General features: G+C 45.1%; 1 non-coding gene across 1 annotated transcript; it reads right to left on the bottom strand.

Annotated features, from left to right (window-relative positions):
- Window positions 1-8,362: 8,362 nt before the first annotated feature.
- TRNAS-GGA (transfer RNA serine (anticodon GGA)) lies at window positions 8,363-8,443 on the bottom strand. Its single transcript has one exon. It is a non-coding gene; the product is annotated as a tRNA-Ser (tRNA).
- Between the last annotated feature and the right edge of the window lie 3,698 nt (window positions 8,444-12,141).

Raw genomic sequence — 12,141 nt, 5'->3', positions numbered from 1 at the left:
CTCAAGTTGGTGTTCAGTCAAGCCTTAAAACTGCATTGAATTCTCTTTTTCACATTCTTAAACATCATTCCCACATGGTATGATTATCGGCTGCCTGGTGTTCAACTATGTTTAAATCTAATTATTTGGATTGAATCCATTTGACAGGGAATTGAAGTGACTAAAAAAACCGTAAGTGGCGAGAAGCAAACAGCCCTGTTCCCTTCTCCAAAAACAAGGAGCAAAATAAATTTCAGGGGGAGAAGGGACTCAAAGCGGATATCTAGAGAAATTGATTCTATCGTTGTTTCCCGAGTGTTGTAAGGTCATGCTTCTGTGCATGAATTATTCAGCTGGCTATAATTCTTAGGTAGCCCGTCCGTCTGGAAGAAAGAATCTGAACTTTGCCACTAATAGCCAGGATCCAGTGGACACTGAAGATCAATGAGAGTTGGCATCTTTACCACACGTCAGCCCTGGGTTACAGGGATGTGCAAATCGATTCGAATTTGAATTGATTCAGCTCAAATCTAGATTATGTGAGTGATTCAAATTTGAATTGAATTACCCCTTAAAAGGGCATCTCCAAGATAGGAACATAGGGACATAGGAAGCTGCCATATACGGAGTCAGACCATTGGTCTATCTAGCTCAGTATTGTCTTCACAGACTGGCAATGGCTTCTCCAAGGTTGCAGGCAGGAATCTCTCTCAGCCCTATCTTGGAGATGCCAGGGAGGGAACTTGGAACCTTCTGCTCTTTTCAGAGTGGCTCCATCCCCGAAGGGGAATATCTTGCAGTACTCACACATCAAGTCTCCCATTCATATGCAACCAAGGTGGACCCTGCTTAGCGGCTGAGAGAGATTCCTGCCTGCAACCTTGAGGAAGTCGCTGCCAGTCTGTGCAGACAATACTGAGCTAGATGGGCCCACAGTCTGACTCAGTATATGGCAGCTCCCTTATGTTCCTACGTACATTGGCCAAGTTCTTGGAAGTGGCCACACTCCCACAGGCACAAGAAATGATAGATAGCCCCGTTCGAGACATGATCAGCCCCACTGCCAGATGTGTGGGTTTCATCTGCGATCAATGGAAATGTCAGTCTCACTTCTGTCAGGTCTTAATTGACACAGGAGCTGACTTCTGTTCAAGGCGAGGCAAAAGGGAATCTCAGTCACCCCCTTGATGCCATCACTACAATTCAGGGCTTGCCATTAGAAGTTTCGCCAGTCAGCAGATTTTGCAACATTATTTTTACATCAGCTGAACAAACATTGCATTGCCTCTCGCTATACCATCTGCCACACACCAGAGAAGGCTGAAACACGGCTGTTGGCAGCCAGAGGAAACCATAATCGGAAACTATTTATTCCTCTGCGGAGACACGCTGGCTTTTGTGGAGAGACGGGAAAAAATCCTCAAGCTGGTCAGGAGCAGTGTCAGAGTTCCCACTGCCTCTAATGGTATCGATACTTCAACTCAAGGGCATGTAATTGAAAGGAAGCGGAAATGAAAGAACAGGTGAAAGGATCAGAGGGAGTTTATGTACCCATATTATTTATATATAGTCAAATTGAGTATATAATACAGAGCAGGGCTTCTCAACGCTGGGTCCTCAGATGTTATTGGACTTCAACCCCCACAATCCCCAACCAAAGGCCACTGGGGCTGGGGATTATGGGAGTTGAAGTCCAATAACATCTGGGGACCCAACGTTGAGAAACCCTGACGTAGAGTTGGAAGGGACCGCATGTCTGTTGTGGTCAGTGGCATAAGGCAGAGAATCAGCCCAGCAGTTACTGTAGGGTTCTGGGCCTCAACTAAAATAAGCATGCCAGAGATATCCAGGGGATTATGACATTTATACAACATATTTTACCCTAACTGCTTTGTTATCGTGTCTTACCAGAAGAATGTTAGTGGCTTCTGCAACCATGTTCAAGTGTAGTTTAGTTTTGAACAATAGTTTAGTTCAAGTATAGTTAGCAACCATTTGTTGTGAGCTTTTAATCTCGTCTATGGGAGGAGAGCTGGTCTTGTGAAAGCAAGCATGAATTGTCCCCTTTGCTAAGCAGGGTCTGCCCAGGATTGCATTTGAATGGGAGACTGCATGTGTGAGCACTGTAAGGTATTCCCTTTAGGGGATGAGGCTGTTCTGGGGACAGTATCTGCAAGCTTGTATGCAGAAGGTTCCAAGTTCCCATCCCAGCATCTCCAAGATAGGGCTGAGAGAGACTCCAGCCCTGCCTGCAACTTTGGAGAAGCTACTGCCGGTCAGTGTAGACAATACTGAGCTAGATGGACCATTGGTCTGACTCGGCAGAAGGCAGCTTCCAATGTTCCTATGTTCAATTCATTCTAATGTCTGGGGAAATCACAGTCCAGTTGTTTGAACAACATTGCAACATGCTGAAAGGCAGTGGTCATTGAGCAAAGAGGCACCTTTTAAAAGTGGTGACTGATTATTTAGCAGGAGGAGAGCAACTGGCCCTATCCAACCCCAGCACATCCTTCCCAGTGGCTGTGGCTGGTGTCTATCTTATGTTTCTTTTTTAGACTGTGTGCCCTTTGGGGACAGGGAGCCATCTTACTTACTTACTTACCTACTTACTTACTTACTTACTTCTATGTAAACTGCACTGGGAACATTTTGTTGAAAAGTGGTATATAAATATCCATCATATTTGTATACCTCTAGTCCACCCCCCCCCCACCCCTGTTCATTGCAGGTATCTGTTACAGCATGCCTAAGAGATAGCCAACCATAAATAAACTTTAGAGATTTCTAAAGTTTAACCATAACTAAAGTTATAGAGATTCCAACTGGCCTCCCCACACATGTACTCCTCTGGCTCAAAATCTCACCCTAACTGGCTAATCCAGAATGGTTTGCCCCTCTAAAAATGATCTTCCAACATCTTTGTGGACAATGCTCAGGTTTTGGCAAGCCTCCAGAAAAAAGAGCACTCTATCGGCATGTTACTGTTTTTGAGAACATGCCTCTACACACCCTTGGTGTTTAAACCTGGCACATACCGTTTTTCATTTCCTGGAAGAGATGATCACCCTCATATATTTCCATATTAAAATCTTTATATCCTGCCTTTTCATTGACAGAAGGCAGCCGGCAGTATTAAAAACAGACACAACATATATAAACAAACATCCTTTTTCTTGAATTATGAAGAATTTTTTTTTTTAATGAAGGGTCTTTTCAATCTCAGGGTTTCTTTGTTATCTCTGTTCACTGTGTTTTCATGGTCAGACCTCATAACATCATTGCTGTTATTAGGTGTCTGATTTCAACAAAATGCCATTGCAGACATAGCCTTCTGTTTAATAGTTCCATTTATGTAACTCTGTAAACCCCATGTGGTCTTTTGTGGAGGAATGGAAACCATGTGATATATTCCTTTCACTGCAAAAAGTTTACAGCTTCAACAAAGCAATTTCAAAAGGTGTTTTTCCCCAGTAGGCCCTCTGTTAATCACAGAAAAGGTTCAACAATTCACTGAATGGAGCAAAGCCCACTCTTGATTTTAAAGCAGGGTGCCTTAAAAATCTACATGGTGGAGACTGGGGATGAAAAGGCTGTTATAACAATGTTGAAATAAACTGTAAACCTTGAGCAAAAACAAAACAAAAGCCCAGAGAAATCATATTTTTGCATTTGCAATTTAAATGTGGAATGTGTTTAGAACAGACCAAACTTGTCTCCTGGCTTTTTCAAGGGGGAGACACAAGAATAACGCTAGTCTGTTTGCATAACTCTGGCTGGAAACAGAGCTGGGGAAAATTGCAGAAATAGTCAGAAAATAGCTCCGTAAGAAAATTCATTTGCATTTGGTGGCTGACTCTTCAGTGCCTTCCTGATTGCTGGTCTTGTGGCAGCAAACATGAATGGTCCCCTTTGCTAAGCAGGATCAGCCCTGCTTTGCAGTTGGATGGGATACTATATGTGTGAGCGCTGAAAGGTATTCCCCTGAGGGGATGGGGCTGCTCTGGAAATAGCCTCTGCCTGCTTGTTATCATGTCTTACTAGAAGAATGTCAGTGGCTTTTGTGACCATTTGTTGTGAACTTATAAACTTGTCTATGGGAGGAGAGCTGGTCTTGTGAAAGCAAGCACGAATTGTCCCCTTTGCTAAGCAGGGTCTGCCCTAGATTGCATTTGAATGAGAGACTGCGTGTGTGAGCACTGTAAGATATTCCCCATAAGGGATGAGGCCACTTGCATGCAGAAGGTTCCAAGTTCCCTCCCTGGCATCTCCAAGTTAGGTCTGAGAGAGACTTCTTGGAGAAGCCATTGCCAGTCTGTGTAGACAATACTGAGCTAGATGGACCAATGGTTTGACTTGGTATAAGGCAGCTTCCTAAGTCCCTGTGTTCTTAACCAGAACCGAATGGGAACTGTCCCTTTTTGTTAATCAGCTGGTCTCCACCACCTGGAGATGTGAAAGTTGATAGCATGTGCCACACCCTTCCTTGGTTAGTGATCCTCTTTGCATGGTCTCCATCCCTCACTCCCCTCTTCCTGCAGCTCTTTGTGGCTTGCCACCTCTGATGGAGCAGAGTGCTATGGCCACTCCAGCCTGGTAAGTGGTATGGAGAGAAAGTGGGTGAATGCACTGAGACAGCTGAAAAGCCAAGCTGAAGACAGATCATCCTGGAGAGAATCTATCTATGTGGTTGCTAAGAGTCGACACCAACTTGATGGCACTTAATCAATCAATCAATCAAAATAAGGTTTATGCATAAATTCTCTGGAGCTGATCCCCCACTGATAGTCAGGTGAATAGTGAAGCCAATTCCCCACCTCAGGGAATGCTGGGAGGCATGCTGCAGTTTGGAGAAGCTTGAAGGTGCTGCGGGAGCAGAGTTAAGCACCTTCTAATTTATTCTTAAAGGTGCCTCTCGCCGCCCCGATAGATGAATCGAAGGGACAGGAGTGGCAAAAAGAAGCTTCCACTTGTGATCCGTATTTTCAAGCTCCTTCAGCCTCGTGTTGGTCAGTGTTTGAGACCCGTCTTCTTGGATGTTCTTCAGCCCATTTGGATCGCGCTGTAGCCTCTTGCGGTAATGAGACTGGAAGGTACTTCTCCATGTGTTGCGGTTTTGAGCAGGGAGCGATTAGCAGGACTAACCTTTAGCTAATGTGTTAATGCCACTTTCAATTCATGGGTCGATTTTAAATGAGCAATCCCAGTGACAGAATACTGAAAACAATTAAGCGGCTCTTGTCAAAATTAATAGACAAGATGGCATCTTTATCAGAGCATGACACTTGGAGTCAAGTCATTTGTGGAAGTGGGTTTGGACTTTATGTGAGATCCGGACCACCTTACATAACTTAGAATACCACTTCAGCATTTCATTTTTTAAAAGCCCAAGGCCATTGTGGCTAAATAAAGACACAGCTTGAATTTAGGAACACAGGAAGCTGCCATATACTGAGTCAGACCATTGGTCTGTCTAGCTCAGTATTGTCTTCACAGACTGGCAGCGGCTTCTCCAAGGTTGCAGGCAGGAATCTCTCTCAGCCCTATCTTGGAGAAGCCAGGGAGGGAACTTGAAACCTTCTGCTGTTCCCAGAGTGGCTCCATCCCCTGAGGGGAATATCTTCCAGTGCTCACACTTCTAGTCTCCCATTCATATGCAACCAGGGTGGACCCTGCTTAGCTAAGGGGACAAGTCATGCTTGCTACCACAAGACCAGCTCTCCTCCCCTCAGACCCCTCCTTTCCCTCCTCTCCTTTCCCCAAAGCACCTTGCATTACTCAACGCTTTCTGTTCTTTAGGTTACCTCCTCAAGGATCATTTATATGGCCCTCTGGCAGTATATAAGCAGAGCTATGGTCTTGCTAGTGGAAGGAATGCATCACCTTCTTTGCTAATAAAATGTTCCTGTAGAACATAAAAATGTTGGTGAAGCGCATCAAGCGTGAGACTTCTGAGCTGCAGCACTTCTCCTATAATGATAGCAGGGCCTGATCCCAATCCATGTATGTTGTATTAGCCTCTCCCCACTGCCGGAAATGCGGTGGGTAGAAAGCAGAGTTGTAGACCTGGCCCCATGAGCAGGCACATTGGGCGCCATCTTGCCTTCCCTCTAAGGCCAGCCAATGGATGTATTGCAGGCTTCTCCCTACATGTGATGTGGGCTGGCCAATCGGCCTTATCGAAGGCCTACATAAGCAGCAGGCTTCTCCCAATACTTGACAGTCTCTCTTGGGCAAGGCAACCGCCCACCCATCCCGTATCTTGTGAGGGTTATCTGGTCGTCTTTTGGGGCCAAGTAGGAACACCAAATTGGCATAGGGTGCAGCCTTTTTCCATCTAGTTCTCACGGAGTCTTTATGTTAAGGATTCCACTTGGTAATTGTGTTGGGCTGGAGGACCATTTCAGGCAGGAGGGGGCCAAGGAATAGCCCCTTAGAGTTTTACAGCCCGTTAAGCTGGGCTGGGCCCCCACCTGGAGGGTGACTTGGCTCACCGCCCAGAGTTGTAGTCCAAAATCACTATGGCTGGGAATTATGGGAGTTGTAGTCCAAAAACAGCTGAGGGGCAAAGTTGAGCAGGCCTGGACTAGAACATCTCCAAGGTCCCACTAACATGAAAATGCCACAATTCTATTATCTAGCCTCTTCTGCTGCCCATGACCCTAGCATGGAAATAAAAAGTGGAACTGTGGAGAATTCCTAATACAACCACTCTGCTTTGGAAAGAAGCCAAGACATTCAGAATTCCAAAATCCACACACAATTTTGGATGGGGGGAATTTGAGAACAGTCCCTAATAAAAAGATTTCCTCAACTAGAAATCACCATCTTCCATCGTTCACTCTACTTGCCTGGTTTTGTTGTTCTCCCACCATTGCTGTCTCATTTCCCTTCCGTTTCTGAGTCAGGGCATTTGTAAAGAAATTTATAGCACAAACAAAATGCCACATTCCACAGTGGGCACTGGAAACAGTCATTTATTTGTGTGCTTGATGAGAGAGGCTGCCAAAAACTTGCCAAACACCCTCTGGTGGAAAATGTAGTAAATTCAATGCCGTCACAAACCTGTCAGACGTTGATGAGATCTGGGTAACTTTGTTTTCTCCTTCAAATATTTGTCGACGGAAAAATGCAGTGCCTAGGCCCACAACTTGGGTTTAAATCATCATTCAGGTCTTTGCTTTAGAAAAATAAAGATGCAAATGTGTATTGTTGTTTCAGCTCCGTTTGCAAAGAGGCAATGGAAGTCAACAAAGGAGGCCATCAAAAGCAGGGCAGCTGTTGATGCTCACAGCACTAGAACCGCAGGTCATCCCATGAAATCGATTGCCAGGAAATTTAGGACGGGCAAAAGGAAGTATATTTTTCACACAGTGCATCATTAATCTTTGGAAGTCACTGCCATGGGATGTGGTGGTGGCCACCAGCTCGGATAGCTTTAAAAGGCATTTAGACAAATTCATGGAGGACAAGTCCATCAATGGCTACTAGTTGATGGATATAGGCTACCTCCAGGTTCAGAGGTGGGGTGCCTCTGAATACCAGTTGCAGGGGAGTGACAGAAGGAGAAGGTGAATGCCTTCATTTCCTGGTTGTGTGGCTTCCCAAGGCATGTAGTGGACTACTGTGTGAAAAAGGGTGCTGGACTAGATGGGCTTTGGGCCTGATCCAGCAGGGCTGTTCTTATGTTCTTATGGGATGTGATGATGGCTAGTTTGGATGGTTTTAAGTGAGGGTTAGAAAAATTAATGAAGGAGAATTCTGTCAATAACTCCTAGTATTGATGGCTATAGGCCACCTACAGGTTCAGATGCAGAATTCACCTCCAGGGGGACAGTGTCAGGAGAGGGGACATAACATCATCTCTTGCCTGTGGGCTTCTCAGAGGCATCTGGTGGGTTACTGTGGGAAACAGCATGCTGGACTACATGGGACTTGGGCCTGATCCAGCCAGGCTCTTTCCATGTTCTTACACTATCTGCATTTTTCTATGACTGGGCAGGAACAATGTGGGGATATTCTTATTGGCTTGAGCAAGGATTGGCATCCTATCAATGGCAGGACACCTTCTTAGTCTGTCTAGTCCAGTGTCCTGTTTCCAGAGGAGCCACACAAATGCTTTTAGGAAGTCCATAGCAAGGCATGAAGGCAACAACTTTTTTCAGCTCAATTCTGAATCAAACAGGGATGAGAGAGAGGGAATTCTGCAAACTAGAATAGAGCTATTGGAAGTCATCACACAGTTTTGGGAAAAACAGGAGCCCTGGGACCTTAGGAAGTTGCCATATACCGAGTGACCCTTGGTCCATCTAGCTCAGTATTGTCTACACTGCCTGGCAATAGCTATCCAAGGTTATAGGCAGGAGTCTTTTCCAGCCCTACCTGGAGATGCTGCCAGGGATTGAACCTGGGACCTTCTGCATTCCAAGCAGATACTCCACCACTGAGCTATGACTCCATCCCCAAAGGTGATATACATGGGTCTCCCCTCCAGGCACTGACTACACCAAGACTGGCTTAGTTTCAACAAGGTGGCTGTATCGTATGCCCTTAACCCATGCTCTGGGACCCAGTGTAGCCAAGAACAGCCCTTAGCAGATCAACATTTCATTCACATCTCCCAGCTGCCGATTCCATCTCCTCCTTTCACTCTGGCAGTCATTCTGACACCTTGCTGTGATGAAACGAAACCTCACATTTAGCACTTCTGCCTTGAACCACCTCATCGGATCCCTACGCCATGGGAGTTCTGACCAAACACCTCATCCATATTCATAGCTCCTGTCATGAATATTTAAGGACATCCTGGAAAGATCACTTTGCTTAGAAAGTAGGAATAACTTGCATTGTGTTGTGAACACCGGTAACATTTCATTACAGAAGGTGAAATTCGTCTCCTCTCATAAAACATGATTATGTTTCAATGGCTCATTCTCGACATAATCTGTTTTCTGGTTGCAGCAGGGAAGGATTTGTGCATATTTCTTCCCAAACGACTTCTAATGGCAATGGATGAAAACCAAATTTACCCAAGTACACTTTCTCATCATTTCCTGTAATCGTACTTGCTAACCAAGAAAGCTCTGATTTAATACCAAACAAATTAGATGTTCTTCATGTAGCAAATAATGCACAAATACATACTTTCAGATTAATAAGCTCCTGCTTTCTAAAGACCGGAAGAAATTAACATTTTAAAGCCTGTAGGTCTATTCATTCTCTAGTTTCATCCAATAGAGGTAAGTCTGATTTCAGCAGCAACACTGACAGCAAACAGAGTTCAAAGCTTTTCCAAAGTCCATTTGTTTTTATTCTTATTTAAATTGCCTTTCTAAGCCAGGGATGCTCTTGGAAAAGCAGGAACTATTCAATAATGGATTTGTTTCAGCTTTCTAGCTTTATGATAGTTTTGTGAACCAAAACAACAAGTATACAATTAGGTTTTCATGTTGTTTTGGTAGTTCTGGGGGCGATTCTCATGATCGCCCCAGGCAGGCATGGAAGGAAGGCTATGTTCAATTTACTCCCGCCCCCCCAGAGCAGGTCATCAACTTACCTCCCCTGGATGACCAAGCAGGTCATCTTCGGCGTGCCTCTTGCACACCCTCATGGACAGCCCTCCATGGAGCAGGGCGGAGGGATCTGGGAATGGAACTTCCTGTTCTGGCCTCTGAGCACTCCACAATGCAATGTGTGGCAAGCAGATTGCATTGGGGATTCCCCCATCAGATGGGCACTCTATGCACTCATCTCTGTGTCTCCTCGGGCTGAATTCAGCCCAAGGAGTCAGATGATACCCAGTAGCCGGTTTAAGGGTGTGAGTGCCCACTTAACATTGGCGAACAGCTGGGTTAATTAAGATGGTTAGGTGGGTGTGGAGCAGAGTGATCTGCGAGCATCCCACCACTTCTCACAACCAACCTAACCTTGCCTGGGCTGCCCTAGGCTGGGTTAGAATGGTTGTGAGAACAGCCTCCTTGTTTATTGGTCTAGAGAAAAAGTATCAGACTGAATCCCCAGATGTCGTTGGATTACAGATCCCATCACCACCAGGCTCAGCAGCCAGAAGCCAGGAATGATGGGAGTTCTGGGTCAGCATCTGTAGAAGGCCAGCAGTTTGAGATGCCTGGCCAAAGGATATGGTACTTCCTTTATATGTGGGATGTCCTGTATTCCACTTTCAGATAAACTCATGCAACTGAGAAAAAAAACCAGTGCTACATTTTGTGTGTGAACCTCAGTTCAGCAGTAGAGGACAAGTTTTGCATAAAGAAGGTCATAGGAAGCTGTCATCTACTGAATCTGACCATTGGTCTATCTAGCTCAATATTGTCTTCACAGACTGGCAGCAGGCAGCTTCTCCAAGGTTGCAAGCAAGAATCTCTCTCAGCCCTATCTTGGAAAAGCCAGGGAGAGGACTTGAAACCTTCTGCTCTTTCCAGAGTGGCTCCATCCCCTGAGGGGAATATCTTATAGTGCTCACACATCAACTCTCCCATTCATATGCAACCAGGATGGACCCTGCTTAGCTAAGGGGACAAGTCATGCTTGTTACCACAAGACCAAGTCCCAGAATCTAGCGTTTCCAGTAAAATAACTTCTCTCCTAAGACTTTCTACCAGCATCCATTGAGAAGTCAAAACTTTGGCATCTTCCATTCTACTCAACTTCTGTCATGCTTGATTGCCAAAAAAGATATATAATTTAGTTCAATTGGGTTGTGACAGTCTCAGCTCTGGTCTTATCCTTCTCTGGGGATTTCTGCCTTTTCCATCATTAGAGTAAATTAATCTGATCTGAGCACAATTGAAGGCTCATGCATACAGAAATAATGAATATTTTATTTTCTCCTGAGACCAGCCAAATCACACTGGGGAGAAATGATAATACAAAAATGTGGGTGTTGAGAGAGAATGTGTTAGTGAGCACCAGTTCCAAATCTTTCTGTAATCCTTTCTGTCCAACTAAAACAAAATAAATAGTAGGGGTATGCATGGAATGGATTTTGTGATCGATTCTGAACTTGGAACAGAACGCAAAATGGCCCAGATGTTTTGACCAGAACACCGGGGGTGACCTTGTGTTTCCTTGGAAGAAGCCCATTCTGTTTGGAACATTCCAAATGTTCCGTCTTTTTAAAAAATAAATGAAGATAGTGAGGACAGCACCGGGGGCAGTGAGAGGTACCTTTAGCATTAAATTATCCCAAGTATTTACAGGTAATCCAAGCTTGGACAGCCTCATTTTGGCAATTAAGTAGGAGTCAGTTCATGTGCCAACTCACTTCCTAGAATGGCTCAGTAACACGTATCTATATAAACTTAAGTCTAGAAAATTATTTTGATGTTAATTGCCCAACAAAGTCAGAGGATTATAGAACTGGAAGAGGAGAGCTGGTCTTGTGGTAACAAGCATAACTTGTCCCATTAGCAAAACAGAGTCCACCCTGGTTGCATATGAGAGACCTGATGTGTGAGCACTGTAAGATATTCCCCTCAGGGGATGGAGCCGCTCTGGGAAGAGCATCTAGGTTTCAAGTTCCCTCCCTGGCAGCATCTCCAAGATAGGGCTGAGAGAGATTCCTGCCTGCAATCTTGGAGAAGCTGCTGCCAGTCTGTGAAGACAATACTGAGCTAGATGGACCTACGATCTAACTCAATATATGGCAGCTTCCAATGTCTCTATGTGTGGTAGAGGGCAGTCGTGTGGGCAGCCGATCCGGCCGCCCAGGGCTCCCTTTGTATCGTTAGGCTTAGCCCACTCTCCCCACAGACCCAGAAGAAGCTCTTCTCACTAACTGTGAGAAGAGCTTCCATTACATTTTGGAAAGGAATGGTGAGGCAGGCCATTCACAGCCAAGAGATCATGCTATTCCTTGGAGGCTGAGGTGCAGAATATGTAGACCTTTGGGGGAGCAGGGTGTCGTAATACATCTTGCATGCTTACAGCACAGTGCAGTACTTCAAGGGTGCAATACAAAAGAGAGAGGGAGAATCATTGGCAATGCTATACTGGCACTGATTATGCGCCCCCCCACTCAAGAACCTCTGCCCTAGGTGAACCAACTAGCTCTGCCTAGTGGACAGATTGACTCTGCAGGGGACAGGGACAGGGGCTTTATTCACACAGAGATACATACAAATACGATGAATATTTATAGAC

Source organism: Hemicordylus capensis, chromosome 11 (genome assembly GCF_027244095.1).
Source record: "Hemicordylus capensis ecotype Gifberg chromosome 11, rHemCap1.1.pri, whole genome shotgun sequence".
In the NCBI taxonomy this organism is placed as follows: Eukaryota; Metazoa; Chordata; class Lepidosauria; order Squamata; family Cordylidae; genus Hemicordylus; species Hemicordylus capensis.
This window is presented reverse-complemented; position numbering and strand designations above follow the sequence as displayed.